Raw genomic sequence first — 21,559 nt, 5'->3', positions numbered from 1 at the left:
GTAGCCTGTGAGAAAGACCCGATCAGGGGGTGGTGTGCGCAGCACTCAGCGAGAAGGGCACAACAGCCACTTGCTGCAATATGCATAGATTTTTTAGTGTGCATTACGGCCACACAAAGGGGATGCGGCCGTGAAATTCTAGGCATTATCAAGTGCTTGTCAAATTCTGAATGAGTGACTGTGAGTGTGTACAGCCTGTGCAAAAAAACAAAGCAGAGCTCATGCCATTCAAGCTACTTTTTTCAAATCATCATTAGAGTCGCATCTTGCAGCCTTACAATGTATTACAAATCTAAACATATAGTCCAACGTTTGTAGAACCACTAAAGCTACATTAATAACTCTAAATTAAGCATATAGGAATATCTATTTCTTTGTTAACCGCTCAACATAGAATATGTGCCTCACGTCCGCACTCACTCAAATAATTTGGAGACAATATCCTTTCTATTTTATTCAGCTTTGTTCAATTGTATTCTTCATACTATAAAATAATACCATGGAATTCTAAGCAAATCTTGTCTGCTAAATGAATTAGTATAGTCCACAGCCATTTGGCATAGCCAGAACAGGACCTATCATAAGGGCAACTCGAGAGTATGCTATTCTGTTGTTCTGAAATAGACTACATTTTCTTTATATCATGCTTCTTTAGACCTGTCTAAAATAAATAATGGATTTATTGTGAATTTGTAGGCTATATTACATGGACTTATTTGATTTTTAAAAATGTAGATGTTTTTCTAAGGTCAGCATCAGTGGCTTGTAGGCTATGTGTGGAAGCCAGGAGATGCCAAATGTGTTTATGTTAATTCCTGTCAATTACCATGAAACTGACAGTTATTTGCTTGACAATCACCAGCTGCCGAAATTCTGTGACCACCACAGCCCTAGTCAGTCAGTGAGTTGGTCCGTCTGTCCATTGGTCCGACAGATCAAAGTGAGAATCAGCCCCACCAACAAAGATAAATACTCACTTCCTCTCTACCCTTTCACACCGCTCTTTCCCACACCCCTAAAACCCTTGTTCTGTAGCATAGCCAGCTCAGAGGAAATGACAGACCACATCAAGAGGCTCTATTGCTTCGACAGGAACGCCTGCACCAACTTTCAGGAGTGAGGGGAGACTCTAAGATATTCATGATTGCGTGTTGTTTGTGTGTATTTTATGGCAACTTTCACAAGTGGCAACACAACACGTCCAAACCTAATATGATTTATACTCATTTTGACCTGTCATTTAAACTGCTGCTCTGAAGGCAGCTTGTTTATTTTCTATATTTAAATAGTCTAATAGCGGAGGTACATAAAGATGGCACCCCCCATGGACTTACCATAAATTCCTTGTCCACCCTATTGTACATTGTTCTCTGTTACTCTTTTTTTTGGTATGGTCATTAGCAGAGTATACATGATCCCAATTATATCTTCAAGACACCAGCAATTTGAAAAACAAAAACGTCGATTGTGCTGATTTATTGGCACATTGAACCATATCGTGCGTTGTAGGTTAAAAACTTGGTCGATAGTACTAGAACGATGTCATAGTACTAGAATGATGTCATATCTGAATTCTGCCAATTCTTTATGCACGTTCGCCATTGGCTTTGAATGTACTCTACGTCATCGCCCATTAACAAAGGATAAATTCAGGTCCCATGTTTAACAAACACAAATACATTCAATAGATTTACTGTATAATGTGTTGTTGTTTTACAAGCCAATGAACACAGACATGAATAAGTCCATCATTGACCTGCCTTTGATCTCCGCGAACTACGCAGACGCTTGTAGACCACTCTCTCTGTTTGTCTTTAACCTACTTGCTCCCTCCATCTCAGTTCCTCCTTTTTTTTTACCTCTCGTTTGTAGACTTCCAGGCTCGTTTGATGAGTATTTCATGATGACTTTCAGTGTTAAAAGGTAAATCTGCAGTTTCTACGTCCATCTTTGGACTTATAAATGAATGAAATATATACCCATTAAGAACATAACTCATAAATACTTAGTGAGCTTAGTTGAACTGTCTTAGTCCATCAAAACACCAAATATAATCTTGTTTTACTCCAATATTTGTAAACACTGTAATTGTAAACAAACACTGTATAGCCTCAAAACATGGATGGTGTCAAGGATGGTTAGTCCCTGCATCCATAGCTCTGTATATGAATTTGAATTTCTCCAGCCCCATTCCTTAGCTATTTACCAAAACAGTGGTGGGGTGCCCAATTTTTTAATGTTTTAATTGCTGATGTCAGGGCCAACTCTATTTCAATTCAGTCAATTCAGAAAGTAAACTGAAATTGTAATTCCTATTCCAATTTTCCTCAGTAAAAAGTAATGAAGAGGAATTGAGAAAATGCCGCTGCTTCATTTAAATGGAATTGACCCCAACCCTGTCACTCACGTCTAGATGACTAACCTGGTGTTTTCCCTCAAAGTGAGGCGACTGGCCTTGTAATTTCCCTGTTTCACAGCCGATTAGAGTATTGGCTACTCCTGGGCACAGTAGAGTAGCACGCTAGAGTGCACTTAAAAGTCTTGTAAATCTTGTACTATTGATCTCACACCAGTGCTCATTGGGATTAGCTAGAAATAGATCGAACGCACCAAACAGAGTAGACAGGAATATATTGAATATAAATATTCAAATTGCCTAGCCCCAGTGACCCTTATCATTGTCCTCTCCTTTAATATCAAAATGTCCACTGAGGACACGAGCGATAGTAGCTTTAATATTTAAAGATTTCTGTTTCATTTCCTTATGTAGGCCATAATAGTCTTGAAAAACAAAAGCTTACACATATTATTTAAAGTTGCTTTACTAGGTTTGGCCCTGACGTTCACCTGTTTCCTCAATCTGTGACTAGCACCAAAAAGCTCCTCTCATTTGGACAACCTGAAGGAGTAAATCAACAGTGTTTTTCTGGCCCTTCTAGCTCCCTTCTGAGACATGTTCTCGTCATGGATAAAAATGGCAGCTGCTTGAAAAATCCACCCGGGGCAATGAATTATATTTAGCCATTCCCTAAACACTGCCTGTTTTTATTTTAGGGGGGGACACACAAGGCCACCCAAAACAAAATTGTATAACGTTAGATTATTCCATTCTCTTTACTACAAACAAGAGGAGAGCACGCCAGGCCAGTTCTACATCGCTTTTCCAAATTTCTTGTGCACAATTTTATTTAATGCCTCTCCTCCACAGGAAATCCACGCACGTCTCATAAGTTTCTCCACCTGTTTGGAAATGTCTTTGAAACATTTCGGGTCCCTGTGAAAGATCATAAGTAAGTCAATTAATGAGCAAATAAAGTTTGTCCCTTGCCCAGAAGCAGTCCGTTCTGGAGAATATGAATCATTTTGTAGATTCATCTTTGGGTAACACCTAATGTTGTCTGTGATTCATGCAGACATGCATAGTATAGTTGTAGCTTCAAAGAGACTCATTGGGAGAATTGAGCCACTATGTCCCAAAGCTCTTTTACACCTCATTGTAGCCATCTCAACTGGTTCCGCCCAATTATAAACACCTCTACAGGACTTAAGATTCGGTTGATACCTGCACGTGTGGTGAAATGTATGGAAACGTACTTCTCATGCAATAAAAACGTTCAATGATTAACTTTCTATATTTGAGAAAGGGATGCCTTTGTCAACACTGATCAAATCTGTTATTGATGATCATAAAAAAGGTAGCCCGTCAAACACAATATGCAATACATTGTTCAAACATTTAATGGCATTGGCATCACATCCGAGAACTGAAAAAGTTAGGAAAACAACACTAGTTCTTACCATTCACATTATCACGACATTACAGGAGCTAGGCAATGTTATCAATGCACTTCATAGACTATGCTATTCTCTTTGCAATTCAAATGATGAAAGCTAGACAGGTGTTTTAGTTAGCAGAGCATGAATTCCTTTTTGGGTCCTGCACAGTGTAAGATAAGGGCTGTTTAAAACCACCTGGAACTGTACCTAGGTCTGCCAACCCGTCTCACTACTAGGGCCTGCTTTAGCTAAGAGATGTGGACGGAAACCAGAAGTATGTCCAGCCAATGAGAAACAGGTGGCTGCCTGGCCAGAAGTGAATTAATTGTAAGGACAAGTGTAAATTGGTGCTGGCAATAATTTAAGGAATTCGACACTGAAGAGGGAAAGTGGCAGTGGAGGAATGATGGCACATGATTGTAAAAGTTCAGCCTATTATCAGTACTGACAGTCCAGTTCTATGACATTCTCTCACGTCACCAACCCCAACCCAACAATCTCTGCTGTCTTTTGTCTTGTCACTGTTTATCATCAATGAGATTCAACAAGAGAGCCCCAAGCTACCATAACTACTACTACCACCACCACTGCATTGGTGCATTCCTGTCCATGAAAAGTCACAATGTAAAGCCCAGCACATTATATTAGTTGCGTTTTAACTGCCAACCTGACTTTTCAGTTTCAGCAATCTGTTTGTTTATTTCCTTAAGTTCCCTTATGGGTCCTTTAAAGCTCCTTGGCATGGGTCTGATTTTGCCTGGCAGCCCCTCTTCACCACACACCTTCCCTCTTGCCATCCATAACTACCACACTGGTCGAATCCTGGTCCTGTCCAAAAGCCACTGCAGGTCTGATTTTTGTTGGCTTGGCTCCCCTCTGACATGCCTGGGAAGGGCAAGGAAAGGAAATGGGTGGACCAGCCGCTCTGCTCCCTCCCACCCTTCTGTTCGTTCCCCCAGAGCCAGGCCTGGCCTTGCTGGGCTGGGAGAAGCTAGCAGCCCAGTGTTTTTTGACTCCCTCCGCTGAGCTGAGCTTGTAAGGGAGCACGGCCCATCTGGTTCTAATAAATCCTCCATGCATGTGGCTGGGGCTGAGGCTGAGCTCTGAGCGGCTGAGCAACAGGAATTGCCTGCTGACCTGTTTGGGGACCTGATCACCCGGCCCACCAATGCAGTAATTTCTTTGTGGGAAAACATCAGGCGGAGGAAGATTGTCAGAGCGCTGGGTGTGCACATCATCAAACTATAGGGTCCCCAAACACGTTATCATCTTAGTACAACACTCACACAAAGCAGACCCCCTGACCAAACCCCCTGTTGGGGCTTGGTGATGCAGATGGCATGTAATAGTTGTGGTGTATTGTAATGATGCATTCTTACCAATGGTGGGCAGTGTATCACTGTCTTCCATTGGGCCTCTCCATAAGAGTCTAGATAAAATAATATTGGTTGTTTCACGGTTGATCAAAGTCAGACAATGAAGGGCTGAAAGATTACATGGTCAAACCAATTTCCTAATTAAGGTTGTGGCAGTCAGAGAAGTTATATTTGTTATTTTATTGTTGCAATTATCTCTATCAGGTCAAGGATTTCTGATGAAATTGAAGGAACAATACTTGTCCTTTTAAATATTGCTGTAGGACAATTTTCTCAACTAACAGGCCATCAGACTTAACTAAGCTTCCCACTTTTCAGGAAAATACCATGATCACATTGAAGGGTTTATTGGGGAATTGTTGGGAAAGGAGTTGTGTTTGTGTAAAGTGTTAATGTGTAACACTTTACATTAAGTTGCACTTACACCCGTGTAATAATACAAATTACTAACTGGGTTGTTCGTTACTTGAATGCTGATTGGCTGAAAGCCATGGTATATCAGACCGTAAACCAAGGGTTTATAATAGCAATAAGTGTTTGTGGTATGAAATATGGCCAATATACCACGGCTAAGGGCTGTATCCAGAAACTCCGCTTTGTGTCATGCATAAGAACAGCCCTTAGCCATGGTATATTGACCATATACCAGACCTCCTCTGTGATTACTTCTTAAATATCACACCTGCCTAAACGTGCATTGAGCGCTACAGTAAATCTGCACACAGAGTTGCAGTTACAGTGAGAAAATGAGCAGCATGGGCACAAGCAAAACAACAGTCAAATGCCTATACCCAGTCTTGACAGATTAGGTCATTCACTACTCTGTTGGTAATGTCTGTCTCTGCATCCCAGGCCTGTATTTATGACCTTGGCTGCTGGGTCCTGCTGACTCATGCTTATGAGGTCAAAGTCATCAAGGTGACCTCACCATAGGAGACAACATAACATCTGTCCTCCTCTTTCACACCTTCGCTGTGTGGCGGAGTTTCCTCCCTCACTCAGACCTCCCTGCCTCTCTGCAGTCACTTCCCCTTCTCTCTCTCTCTCTCTCTCTCTCTCTCTCTCTCTCTCTCTCTCTCTCTCTCTCTCTCTCTCTCGCTCTCGCTCTCTCTCGCTCTCAATGCTTGGTCTATTTATTACACTGACTGAACAAAGCTATTCATAGACACTAGTTGAAATATGGTAGGCTACAGGGTTGTGTCCATTTAAGCTTTAGAACTGGCAGGTCTTTATTAAGGTATTTAACCTTTATTTATTCAGGCAATTAATAGAAAATGACTCAAGTGAAAGTGAAAGTCACCCAGTAAAATACTACTTGAGTGACAGCCTAAAGGTGTTTGGTTTTAAATATATTTAAGTATCAAAAATACATGTAATTAATCAAATATACTTAGGTATCAAAAGTAAAAGTTTGAATAATTTCAAATTTGTTATATTAAGCACACCAGAAGGCACCATTTTCTTGTTTTTTAAATTTACGGATAGCCAGAGGCACACTCCAACACTCAGACATCATTTACAATTATAAACTGGGTGGTTTGAGCCCTGAATTCTGATTGGCTGAAAGCCATGGTATATCAGACCGTATACCATGTGTATGACAAGATATTTACTGCTCTAATTACATTGGTAACCAGTATAATAATATCATTAAGGCTCCTCTGGGGTTTGTGATATATAGCCAATATACCACTGCTAAGGGCTGTGTCCAGACACTCCGTTTTGCCTCGTGCATAAAAACAGCCCTTAGACGTGGTATATTGGCCATATACCACACCTCCTTTGGCCTTATTGCTTAAATGAAGCATGTGTGTTTAGTGAGTCCGTCATATCAGAGGCATTAGGGATGACCAGGGATGTTCTCTTGATAAGTGTGTGAATTTGACCATTTTCCAGTCCTACTAAGTATTCAAAATGTAACGAGTACTTTTCGGTGTCACTGACATTTTTCTGATTAAAAAGTAGTGTTGGAAGAAGTACAGAATTGTGATACTTGAGTAAAAGTAAAGATACCTTAATAGAAAATGACTCAAGTAAAAGTGAAAGTCACCCAAAAAAATCCTACTTGATTAAAAGTCTAAAATAATTTGGTGTTTTAAATATACTTAAGTATCAAAAGTAAATGTAATTGCTAAAATATAGTTAAGTATCAGAAGTAAAAGTATAAATCATTTCAAATTCCTTATATAAAGCAAACCAGACAGCACCAATTTCTTGTGTTTTATTTTATTTTATTTAAGGATAGCCAGGGGCACGCTCCAACACTCAGACATCATTTTCAAATGCAGCATGTGTTTAGTGAGCCCACCAGAACACAGGCAGTAGGAATGATAAGTGTGTGAATTGGACCATTTTCCTGTCCTGCTAAGCATTCAAAATGTAAAGAGTACTTTTGGGTGTCAGGGAAAATGTATGGAGTAAAAAGTACATAATATTCATTAGGAATGTAGTGAAGTAAAAGTAAAACTATAAAACAAAAAATATTAATAGTAAAATACAAATACCCCAAAAAACTACTTAAGGAGTACTTTAAAATATTTATACTTAAGTACTTTACACCACTGCCAATGTATGAAATTAGCATAGCTAGCAAATTTCACAGTCTACTGACAGCTGACAGCCAAAGCCAAATGATTACATGAAAGCTTGAGAGACGTGTAGCATTCAGAGAATAAGTTAAATCCTTCAATCCAAATGTACTACTGTATTTACTGTACCGTGGCCTGACCAGGCATTTCCCAATCTTTTGCTTGGTGTAAAAGGTGGCACACATGAAAATCATGTGCCTCAGCCATCATTCACTTTTATTAATTGCACAAAATCCCACAGGTATTATCCTGTAATCAAAATGTGGAATAATAGGATTTCGTTTTGGGTTGGGGTAGGGAGACCACACAAGAGGTTGTAAGCTTGTATTGTTCATGCTGCTTCATCTGATTAAAGCTTTAAATGTGATTATGAAAGAGAATGACATAAACTTACTTCACAGGAATGTAGATATCTACTGGATCCATACATATTTAGCATCCCTCTCCAACCCAAGTGGGCATGAACTATTCCACTATAATTTCATCATGTAACCACAGCTTTACGAGATACTCTTGCATGGTTTTTCATAGCTTTATATCCGACATGGACTGACACTATACAAGTGCACTGGCTGCTGATATGCAGACATACATCTGTTAGATGATCAGTTGGAATCTGTAAAACATGCCATTGTGTAATGGTGTATGTATGTACTTCAGGGTAAGGGTGTCCACTTATTATTAATCTAGTAGTCTGGTGAGAATAGACCATTGTTATTGTTGATTTGGGGGTGAATCATATGGAGTTGGTGTTTAGCCTGAACCTATGCCATAGTCTAATGAAACGTGACAAGGGCTTGTCCTGGCAGTTCGATCAGGTTTTTTAAACACTGTGGGTGGGTGGACATTTCCATGACTTCATTTTGGAGTGCCTTCATTGTGTAATACAGTCCTGCAACTCAAACCAGGCTCTCCGGAAGCCCCTGATCTATAAGGACCCCATTGGGATGAGAAATGATATCTAAAAAGGAAAATTTGATTTTCCCCATGTGGCAGCCATAGTTGGAAACTCATACATACAGTAAAACATGGTTGCTATGGCGGTATCGTTTTGATAAATTGAAAACACCTAACCCCACACATCTCGTTCCCATACAAAACATACACATACAAACGACAACATCATACAAACATCAACTACGTCTCACCTGGCCAGATCCACTAGCACACATCTCCCACGCACTTTCAGCATTTAAAAAAGAAATCATTCAATTTTTTCCATTGTGTTAATGATAGCGGATTGATTGATTTCCACGTTTTTATTATAATTTAAAAAAAGATGAGTGATGAGAAGAGAATCGTCTAACACATCGGGGATCTCACTACACCACCATATGCCATGTCTTGAAATATGCAGACAGACGGATTAGAAGTACATTTATGTTGTAATACTTCTGACAGACAACTTTCTAGCTATGCCCACAACTTCAGGACTTTTTGGCATTCCCAGAAAGCATGGATTATTGAGTCATTATTTGTTTTACACTTGACATGACTCTGTTATTGTGCTGCAGAATTGATTAATTTTGTATCTTGTATAGTGAATTCTATACATTAGTTCATACTCAATTAAGCGTATGCTCCAACTTTCCCTCCATCTTTTGCAAACATCAATTCTTTTAAGTCTTGGTTCCAATAATGTATATTTGTTTCTAAGAGATTGTCAGTTGGATATGTTCTCTGCAAGATTTTGTATATCTTCCATATCATATGAACATCTTTTTCTGACTCAAATAAGATTCCCTCAAGGTTGCTCTGATGTCCAAAAGATTTCAAATTGAAATTTCGTGATGAATACTATTTGAAACTATCTACATTTGTCAGTTCAATATTACTTTTTAATTCTGTCATGGAAATAAATGTATTTCCTGTTACCAAGTAATTTACAGTTTCTATGCCTTTAGTTTTCGAAGTGGACCAATTTATCGGTGAATTCTAAAAAGCTATCTAAGGATTGTTCCATAAGGTTGTGTTATTAGGAAGTGATATTTCATTACATTCCATATTTTTATAGTGTCCTTAATTATGAAGTTGTTAATGTTCTTAGCTTTATACTTTGAAAATAGACAGGTAAAAATATAATAAATGTCAACTTTCCTTTTTATTCTATGAATTTTTTTTTGTCCATATAATTTCTGTTCTGATTGATTGATTTATTTATTTGTATTTATTTATTTGCAATAAAGAAAACAAGAGACAGACAACAATACAGTGAAACAAGTAAAAACAACAATGTGCAGGTGTGTTTGGAAGCCCAGGGGTTCATATGAAAACCACACCACAACAAAAGGTTTGTTAAAGCAGATAACAAAAGCTACTAATTGTAAATGTATACATGAATTGATCAAAATATATATTTTTGTTTTGTTTAAATGTGTGCGTGTGTGTGCGTGTGAGTTTGTGAGAGTTAGGTTAAATGGAGGAGATTACAGAGTAGTTTGGTTCATCAGGCTGACCCAGTCTTTGTTTAAATTTGTTGAGGGATGATGAGGTTTTGGAAATGTGAAGATAAGATTTTCAGTGTATGGTACCTTTATATCTGATAGAGAATTGACTGTAAGGTGCGGCAGTGTGGAGGGTGAAGTTTACCGCAGTGTCTTGTATTATATACAGTACCAGTCAAAAGTTTGGACACACCTACTCAGTTTTTCTTTATTTTGACTATATTCTACATTGTAGAATAATAGTGAAGACAACAAAACTATGAACTATGACTATATGTGGCGGCAGGGTAGCCTAGTGGTAGCCTAGTGGTTAGAGCGTTGGACTAGTAACCGAAAGGTTGCAAGTTCGAATCCCCGAGCTGACAAGGTACAAATCTGTCGTTCTGCCCCCGTTCTGCCCCTGAACAGGCAGTTAACCCACTGTTCTTAGGCTGTCATTGAAAATAAGAATTTGTTCTAAACTGACTTGCCTAGTAAAATAAAGGTAAATAAAATTTTAAAAATGTACTAACCCCAAAAGTGTTAAACAAGTCAAAATATACACTTTAGCTTGAAATGAAACCACCTTCTGTCAAAATTAGAAATGTGTAATATCTTAAAATGTTGCTAGCTAAGGCTAGACTATCTTGCCCATATACATCATCATGCATGATGAATGCGTCTCCCTGTCACGGATGCCATGACACGGTTTCCTTTAGTTTGAAGATGTAATCCGGAGACAGGTGTATTCTCCATCTCTTTAGCTATCATACTCTAATTCCACTGATTTCAAAACTTGATCCTCCAGAAAGTGGAGAACAACACTCCACTACACAATACATTTTTTTTAAAGCCGCGCTCGACAGGGTTTCCAACACAGACTGACCAGCTCAAATATACAGAGGCCTTCTATATGGCAGACCAATCCAAACTCCTCTCTTGGCATGTCCAGCCCAAAAAATTGAATATGATTTTTCCAGGATTACTTTTCATCAATTAGAACTCAGAGGAATCTAGTGGATGTAACTTTTAATTTCAATTTTCAGTTCCATTCCATTTCTACCAATTGAGATTCTGACTCTTTTAAAAAAATTTTTTTTTTAACAATATTTCTTATTCTTACTAGTGAATACAAGAACATTTCTGATGTAACAGTATACTTTTTTAAAGAATGTCTTCAGTGGGGTAATTAGTATTACCAAAAATAAATACAAAAACTTTGGCAGCCATGCCATTCTAAAGAGGTTTATTCTACCTGTAAGATTTATGGGAAGATTATTAAAATGCTTTCATGTTGTTGAGTCATGGAATAAAGTTATCTATATTTATTGTTTGTTGTCACTTATTAAGCATCCTAGTATTTAATATTTTTTTGTGGTCCACTTATAGGATTGCTGTAGATCATGAGTTATTTAATGTTGTATTTTTCCTATTGCAATTCTTTCTTTTCACTTACATTTTATATCCTGCGATTTAAAAAAAATATATTATGAAAATATTTTTACCAAAGGGGAATTGAGTTTTCAATATTGGTCACATATATCAGGAGATCATCTGCAAATATGTTTAGTTTATATTCGTGTTTACCAATATTGATACCTGTTACATTTGGTTCCTGTCGGGGGGAGAGTTGACATCCCTGTCTTGTGCCCCTTTCTAAAGCAATATAATCAGATAAAGGATTATTTGTGTATATATCTGCTTTAGGACATGTATACAACCTTTTTATTAAATGTATTATTTCAGCTAGAAAGTTGAACGCTTCCAAAGTTTTGAATAGAAAAGGCCATTCAAGATGGTTGAAAGCCTTTTCAGCATCAACAGACATTCTTGATAAATCTATATCTTGTTTTTTTGCGTAATGTATTCAACTGAAGCAAGTTCCTGTATTTGTTTGTAAGTGTCTCTTTTTTATAAACCCTGTTTGATTGATATGAGCTCCTGAGTGGCGCAGCCGTCTAAGGCACTGCATCTCAGTGATAGAGCTGTCACTACAGACACCCTGGTTCGATTCCAGGCTGTATCACAACCGGCCATGATTGGGAGTCCCATAGGGCGGCACACAATTGGCCCAGCATCGTCCGGGTTTGGCCAGTGTAGGCCATCATTGTAAGTAAGATTTTTTTCTTAACTGACTTTCCTGGTTAAATAAAGGTTACTTTTAAATAATAATAATAAAGTCTAGTAAGACTTTTGCCATTGTATTGCTTATAAGCTTGTTCCCACAGTTTCCATGCATGCTTTTCAGTAGAGACTTATCATATCAGAAACCACTTTGCAAAAATGGAAAACGCTCTGTATCAGTGAGTGAAATAACATTTTTGCATCAACAATTTGCGGGTAAAGGAGGAGAAATACCCAGCACACCTTCCTTCCTTGTTAAAATAACAAAGCTCCCCGTACGCTAACCTTTTTTTCTTGGTTGGTTGGTTTGTTTATGCCTTGCATTTACTTTTTTCATACAGTAGCGTGGAATTTGGAATTGAAACAACAATAAATGTTCCTTCCTTAACCCCTCTCTAATAACAGAAACATCTTATGAGCACATGGGGTTGAACTGACCTTTGGCTTTCAGACAAAAAAATAAAACGTATTCGACATGACAGTACTTTCAATTTTCGAACAAACCATGTCCCCTGTAGTACTTCATTATTTCTTCTACAAGAGTGCATATATTTTCCACATAGTGGGCACCATGAAAAGAGAAACACCTGGTACATATCAGTGCAATTTCAAGGGAGGAGAGAAAAACCATATGCAGTACCAATCTTCAAAAGAAGTTTGAATGCATATCTAAATGCATTAGAAGATTCAAACAATTCTGCGTGAAATGTATCGCTGAGCTGAAATGCCTCTTTACCCTTGACATTTGTAAACACTGGATAGTTTCAAAGCAATAATGGTTTGACCAAGCATCTGCGAAATTTGACAGTTATTGCCCATGGCATACCATGTGTGTTTGCAGACATATTGTGGTATAGAGATAATTGCTCTGTTTGATCCCAGCTAAACAGACTAGAATCAAATCAGTACCCACTGGAAAGGCCGGTCAATATTTGTGACCTTTTACTTATTGTTAAAGCAGGCCTTTGCTCCAAAATATCACATACATATTAGCTTTATATATATATATATATATATATATATATATATATATATATTGGGATTTTAGATTATGTTTTTGGGTTATTAGTTGCAAATCTATTTAGATAAAGTTAATGTAATAACAATCTACATAGATTGACCAAACAATGCTAATAGTTGTCCACCAAAATCGATCATGATTTATTAGTTAAATTTACCACTGATTGTGTCTTTCAGATTGAAAGTATTGTGAATTGAGTCAAACGGTTCAGTCATTTCCTGGCCCTGCATATGAAGGTGTCATTTCATAACAAATAACATGTACTGGGATGATGAGGAGGGAGTACTCACTCTCCTTGGGACAGAGCATACACATGGAAGTTAGATAAACTTCAAACAAGGCCTGGACATCCTGAGTGGTGGACAGTGGTTTGGCATGTCTCATTGGACCAGAGAGGAAAGAGAGTTCTGGCTGTGTTTCGAATGGAGAAGTCCCTGCTGATAAGATGTATTTGTGATGTCTAAACAGAGATGGAGATATTTGTTGTGTTTCACTGCTTTAAATGAGCTAGTCAGCATTGTGATCTTTACAAAATTGACGTTGCAGTTTAAATATTTACCATGGTGAATTTGCAGTCATTTGGAATATTTGGATTTCCCAGGCTTTTTTCTAAGTCGTACGCAAACAGTATGATTGGTTTACTGTCTTGAGATCCTCACTCTGCAGCACCTGATTAGCGAATGGTATACTTATTTCTGGGTATACCTCTGTAAAACACATGTTCTACATTATGATTGAGTAGAGGACATCAATCTATGAGTCTTGTTTACCACTATACTGTACTGTTGCTGTGGTCTATCTCTAGAACTCTGCACATCTCAAGTCTTGTTTATAACAGTGTTATAGACTGTAGCTTGATTACTATTTAATCTATTCTCTGTGGAAATGTCTATAGGCCTCTCTTTAGGGCAAAGGTAAATGAAATGTTGGCAATAATAATCCATTCACACAACATAGTAAATATATGTAAATATTGAATATACATAAAATTAAATATTGAGAAGGTGAATCATGAGGCCAGCATGAGTCAATTAGAGACACAGCTATTGTGAAATAAATACATTTCCCCCAAATTTTAGGCAATTATCATGAATATTAATTCAACATGAAAGCAATTTTGAAAGGGCAGGATAACATAAGGGATTCCTATTTTCCCAAAGTCAAAGTTTCCACTTGTTTCTGTTTTATTTGGCCTGGTTAGAAAGGGAGAGGACATGAAGCAATGGCTCCGTGTTGAGATGAAATGAGAAATGTTTTTCCTCTCTGTTTTACTCTCTGCTTCCCTAATCATCCCAAATGATTCAATCATGCAGTGTCCCAACACTGCATGATTAGTGTAAAACCAATGTCTATAAGCCTATAATCATATTCCAGTATATTATACTGCACTGCAAGTGTTGTGTTGGTATCCACTACTTAGAGGTAAAATACATTGCATAAGTTTGTTTACTGATTTAGATTTTCATATCTTCAAAACAAAGATATACAAAAAATGAATTGCTTAAAGTTGCCAATTATTGCATGATGTATCCATATTTTAATTACATTTACATTGAGATGTTTGTCATTTAGCAGAAGCTCATATCCAGAGTGACTTACAGTATCAAATCAAATCAAATCAAATTTATTTATATAGCCCTTCGTACATCAGCTGATATCTCAAAGTGCTGTACAGAAACCCAGCCTAAAACCCCAAACAGCTAGCAATGCAGGTGTAGAAGCACGGTGGCTAGGAATAACTCCATGGAAAGGCCAAAACCTAGGAACAAACCTAGAGAGGAACCAGGCTATGTGGGGTGGCCAGTCCTCTTCTGGCTGTGCCGGGTGGAGATTATAACAGAACATGGCCATGAAGTTCAAATGTTCATAAATGACCAGCATGGTCAAATAATAATAATCACAGGCAGAACATTTAAAACTGGAGCAGCAGCACAAGCAGGTGGACTGGGGACAGCAAGGAGTCATCATGTCAGGTAGTCCTGAGGCATGGTCCTAGGGCTCAGGTCCTCCGAGAGAGAGAAAGAAAGAGAGAATTAGAGAGAGCATACTTAAATTCACACAGGACACCGGATAGGACAGGAGAAGTACTCCAGATATAACAAACTGTCCCTAGCCCCCCGACACATAAACTACTGCAGCATAAATACTGGAGGCTTAGACAGGAGGGGTCAGGAGACACTGTGGCCCCATCCAATGACACCCCCGGACAGGGCCAAACAGGAAGGATATAACCCCACCCACTTTGCCAAAGCACAGCCCCCACACCACTAGAGGGATATCTTCAACCACCAACTTTCAAGGCCGAGTATAGCCCACAAAGATCTCCGCCACGGCACAACCCAAGGGGGGGCGCCAACCCAGACAGGAAGATCACATCAGTGACTCAACCCACTCAAGTGACGCACCCCTCCTAGGGACGGTATGAAAGAGCCCTAGTAAGCCAGTGACTCAGCCCCTGTAATAGGGTTAGAGGCAGAGAATCCCAGTGGAAAGAGGGGAACCGGCCAGGCAGAGACAGCAAGGGCGGTTCGCTGCTCCAGAGCCTTTCCGTTCACCTTCACACTCCTGGGCCAGAGTACACTCAATCATATGACCCACTGAAGAGATGAGTCTTCAGTAAAGACTTAAAGGTTGAGACCGAGTTTGCGTCTCTCGCATGGGTAGGTAGACCATTCCATAAAAATGGAGCTCTATAGGAGAAAGCCCTGCCTCCAGCTGTTTGCTTAGAAATTCTAGGGAAAATTAGGAGGCCTGCGTCTTGTGACCGTAGCGTACGTGTAGGTATGTACGGCAGGATCAGAGAGATAGGTAGGAGCAAGCCCATGTAATGCTTTGTAGGTTAGCAGTAAAACCTTGAAATCAGCCCTTGCCTTGACAGGAAGCCAGTGTAGGGAGGCCAGCACTGGAGGGATGTGATCAAATGTGTTGGTTCTAGTCAGGATTCTAGCAGCCGTATTTAGCACTAACTGAAGTTTATTTAGTGCTTTATCCGGGTAGCCGGAAAGTAGAGCATTGCAGTAGTCTAACCTAGAAGTGACAAAAGCATGGATAAATTTTTCTGCATCATTTTTGGACAGAAAGTTTCAGATTTTTGCAATGTTACGTAGATGGAAAAAATCTGTCCTTGAAACAGTCTTGATATGTTCTTCAAAAGAGAGATCAGGGTCCAGAGTAACGCCGAGTTACTTCACAGTTTTATTTGAGACGACTGTACAACCATTAAGATTAATTGTCAGATTCAACAGAAGATCTCTTTGTTTCTTGGGACCTAGAACAAGCTTTTCTGTTTTGTCCGAGTTTAAAAGTAGAACGTTTTCAGCCATCCACTTCCTTATGTCTGAAACACATGCTTCTAGCAAGGGCAATTTTGGGGCTTCACCATGTTTCATTGAAATGTACAGCTGTGTGTCATCCGCATAGCAGTGAAAGTTAACATTATGTTTTCAAATGACATCTCCAAGAGGTAAAATATATAGTGAAAACAACTAAAACGGAACCTTGAGGAACACCGAAATGTACAGTTGATTTGTCAGAGGACAAACCATTCACAGAGACAACCTGATATCTTTCCGACAATAAGATCTAAACCAGGCCAGAACTTGTCCGTGTAGACCAATTTGGGTTTCCAATCTCTCCAAAAGAATGTGGTGATCGATGGTATCAAAAGCAGCACTAAGGTCTAGGAGCACGAGGACAGATGCAGAGCCTCGGTCTGATGCCATTAAAAGGTCATTTACCACCTTCACAAGTGCAGTCTCAGTGCTATGATGGGGTCTAAAACCAGACTGAAGCATTTCGTATACATTGTTTGTCTTCAGGAAGGCAGTGAGTTGCTGCGCAACAGCCTTTTCAATTTTTTTTGAGAGGAATAGAAGATTCGATATAGGCCGATAGTTTTTTATATTTTCTGGGTCAAGGTTTGGCTTTTTCAGGAGAGGCTGCCACTTTTATTACTGCCACTTTTAGTGAGTTTGGTACACATCCGGTGGATAGAGAGCCGTTTATTATGTTCAACATAGGAGGGCCAAGCACAGGAAGCAGCTCTTTCAGTAGTTTAGTTGGAATAGGGTCCAGTATGCAGCTTGAAGGTTAAGGGGCCATTATTATTTTCATCATTGTGTCAAAAGATATAGTACTAAAACACTTGAGTGTCTCTCTTGATCCTAGGTCCTGGCAGAGTTGTGCAGTCTCAGGACAACTGAGCTTTGAAGGAATAGATTTAAAGAGGAGTCCGTAATTTGCTTTCTAATAATCATGATCTTTTCCTCAAAGAAGTTCATGAATTTATTACTGCTGAAGTGAAAGCCATCCTCTCTTGGGGAATGCTGCTTTTTAGTTAGCTTTGCGACAGTATCAAAAAGGACTTTCGGATTGTTCTTATTTTCCTCAATTAAGTTGGAAAAATAGGATGATTGAGCAGCAGTAAGGGCTCTTCGATACTGCACGGTACTGTCTTTCCAAGCTAGTCGTAAGACTTCCAGTTTGATGTGGCAACATTTCCGTACCAATTTTCTGGAAGCTTGCTTCAGAGCTCGGGTATTTTCTGTATACCAGGGAGCTAGTTTCTTATGAGAAATGTTTTTAGTTTTTAGGGGTGCAACTGCGTCTAGGGTATTGCGCAAGGTTAAATTGAGTTCCTCAGTTAGGTGGTTAACTGATTTTTGTCCTCTGGTGTCCTTGGGTAGACAGAGGGAGTCTGGAAGGACATCAAGGAATCTTTGTGTTGTATGTGAATTTATAGCACGACTTTTGATGTTCCTTGGTTGGGGTCTGAGCAGATTATTTGTTGCAATTGCAAACGTAATAAAATGGGGGTCTGATAGTCCAGGGTTATGAGGAAAAACATTAAGATCCACAACATTTATTCCATGGGACAAAACTAGGTCCAGAGTATGACTGTGACAGTGAGTAGGTCCAGCCACATGTTGGACAAAACCCACTGAGTCGATGATGGCTCCGAAAGCCTTTTGGAGTGGGTCTGTGAACTTTTCCATGTGAATATTTAAGTCACCAAAGATTAGAATATTATCTGCTATGACTACAAGGTCCGATAGGAATTCAGGGAACTCAATGAGGAACGCTGTATATGGCCCAGGAGGCCTGTAAACAGTAGCTATAAAAAGTGATTGAGTAGGCTGCATAGATTTCATGACTAGAAGCTCAAAAGACGAAAATGTAAATTGAAATTGAAATTTGTAAATTGAAATTTGCTATCATAAATGTTAGCAACACCTCCCCCTTTGCGGGATGCATGGGGGATATGGTCACTAGTGTAGCCAGGAGGTGAGGCCTCATTTAACACAGTAAATTCATCAGGCTTAAACCATGTTTCAGTCAGGCCAATCACATCAAGATTATGATCAGAGATTAGTTAATTGACTATAATTGCCTTTGAAGTAAGGGATCTAACATTAAGTAGCCCTATTTTGAGATGTGGGGTATCATGATCTCTTTCAATAATGACAGGAATGGAGGAGGTCTTTATCCTAGTGAGATTGCTAAGGTGAACACCGCCATGTTTAGTTTTGCCCAACCTAGGTCGAGGCACAGACACGGTCTCAATGGGGATAGCTGAGCTGACTACACTGACTGTGCTAGTAGCAGACTCCACTATGCTGGCAGGCTGGCTAACAGCCTGCTGCCTGGCCTGCACCCTATTTCATTGTGGAGCTAGAGGAGTTAGAGCCCTGTCTATGTTGGTAGATAAGATGAGAGCACCCTTCCAGCTAGGGTGGAGTCTGTCACTCCTCAGCAGGTCAGGCTTGGTCCTGTTTGTGGGTGAGTCCCAGAAAGAGGGCCAATTATCTACAAATTATATATTTTGGGAGGGGCAGAAAACAGTTTTCAACCAGCGATTGAGTTGTGAGACTGCTGTAGAGCTCATCACTCCCCTTAACTGGGAGGGGGCCAGAGACAATTACTCGATGCCGACACATCTTTCTAGCTGATTTACACGCTGAAGCTATGTTGCGCTTGGTGATCTCTGACTGTTTCATCCTAACATCGTTGGTGCCGACGTGGATAACAATATCTCTATATTCTCTACACTCGCCAGTTTTAGCTTTAGCCAGCACCATCTTCAGATTAGCCTTAACATCGGTAGCCCTGCCCCCTGGTAAACAGTGTATGATCGCTGGATGATTCGTTTTAAGTCTAATACTGCGGGTAATGGAGTCGCCAATGACTAGAGTTTACAATTTGTCAGAGCTAACGGTGGGAAGCTTCGGCATCTCAGACCCCGTAACGGGAGGAGTAGAGACAAGAGAAGGCTCGGCCTCTGACTCCGACTCATTGCTTAATGGGGAAAACCGGTTGAAAATTTCTGTCGGCTGAATGAGCGACACCGGTTGAGCATTCCTACAGCATTTCCCTCCAGAAACCGTGAGAAAGTTGTCCGGATGCGGAGACCGTGCAAGGGGATTTATACTAACGTTACTATATGTACTTACTGGTGGCACAGACGCTGTTTCATCCTTTCCTACACTGAAATTACCCTTGCCTAACGATTGCGTCTGAAGCTGGGCTTGTAGCACAGCTATCCTCGCCGTAAGGCGATCATCCTCTTTAATGATATGAGTAAGTGCATTCATCTTAAGATAGATAGGTGGGACAACAGTCTTCATGACTGTGTTGGTGTGTGTGGACCATGATAGATCCTTAGTGATGTGGACACCGAGGAACTTGAAGCTCTTGACCTGCTCCGCTACAGCCCTGTTGATGTGAATGGGGACGTGTTCGACCCTCCGTTTCCTGTAGTCCACGATCAGCTCCTTTGTCTTGCTTTGACGCTGAGGGAGAGGTTGTTGTCCTGGCACCACACTGCCAGGTCTCTGACCACCCTATAGGCTGTCTCATCAACGTCGGTGATCAGATCTTCCACTGTTGTGTCATTGGCAACCTTAATGATGGTGTTGGAATAGTACAAGGCAACGCAGTTATGGGTGAACAGGGAGTACAGGAGGGGATTAATCACACACCCGAGGGACCCCCGTGTTGAGGGTCAGTGTGGCGGATGTGTTGTTGCCTACCCTTACTACCTGAGGGTGGCTCGTCAGGAAGTTCAGGATCCATTTGCAGAGGGAGGTGTTTAGTTCCAGGGTCCTTAGCTTAGTGATGAGCTTGGAGTGCACTATGATGTTGAACACTGAGCTCAATTAACAGCATTCTCACATAGGTGTTCCTCTTGTCCAGGTGGTAAAGGGCAGTGCTGAGTGCAATAGAGATTGCGTGGATCTGTTGGGGCGGTATACAAATTGGAGTGGGTCCAGGGTGTCTGGGATGATGGTGTTGATGTGAGAGATATGTGAGTGCTACGTGGTGATAGTCACTTAGACAGGTTACCTTGGCATTCTTGGGAACATGGACTATGGTGGTATGCTTGAAACATGTAGGTATTACAGGCAGTGGTAAGAGATGAGTTGATGAGGGAAGTGATGAATGGGAGAAGGTCTCCAGAGATGGTGCATAATGACTGAGGAATTATCTGTAATGACAGACCATATTGTTGTTTCTTGGGTGGCTTAGTGGCCAATTAACATTTAAACCATATGCCTAAGCGATCATCATTAAGGGTGTCCTGCCACCATTTAGATGTGGAACGAGATGTGTTTTATAGCCGCTATGTTTCACTAAGATAGAAGCTCTAATCACCGTAACTCAGCTAGCGGCAACCTGCTCCTCCTCAGGCGCCCAACCCTCTACATATCATAACAGATAACTGGATACACAAGACTCATTCATTGACGCTAGCTAGCATGTTGTTTAGCTAGCTCAGCTTGAAATGGTGGCCATTGTTGCTACATGCAACTCCAATGGATGCCCTTCAGTGGATGGTTTCTTCAGGTTTGAACATTCCACTTCAGAATGTCAAAATATTTGTAATTAAGCAGGTCCGATGCATCTAGTAAATGGGTGGAAATTAGCATCTCCCAGATTTGCGGCTATTGCTAACCGGAAATTAATTAATAGTAATTAACCAGAAACATCTACTTTTGCCTATTTTTTACTGTCTTAATATGCACTGTGAACAAATGAGTTCATCTTAACACCATTAAAGGACAGGTAGCACAATCTATTTGCACACATCTAGCAGGCCTCATGCACTCCCTGTTTTCCTGTTTATGTAAAGTGTTTTACTTTACGTCATGCTCACCTCCTACTGCACCAACACAACCACTCTCTCTCTCTCTCTGAGTCACTTAGCCTGCCCTGCCTAAAGGTCCTGCACAGCCTCCCCCAGCCTCCACCCTA

General features: G+C 40.0%; 1 long non-coding RNA gene across 1 annotated transcript in view; it reads left to right on the top strand.

The window, feature by feature from the left end:
- The window catches only part of LOC149982108 (uncharacterized), a 127,043-nt gene that overhangs the window by 92,919 nt on the left and 12,565 nt on the right, over window positions 1-21,559 (top strand). The gene's annotated exons all lie outside the window — the stretch shown is intronic.

This window comes from Oncorhynchus mykiss, chromosome 8 (assembly GCF_057628025.1).
Source record: "Oncorhynchus mykiss isolate SJ-2025 chromosome 8, ASM5762802v1, whole genome shotgun sequence".
NCBI lineage: Eukaryota > Metazoa > Chordata > Actinopteri > Salmoniformes > Salmonidae > Oncorhynchus > Oncorhynchus mykiss.
This window is presented reverse-complemented; position numbering and strand designations above follow the sequence as displayed.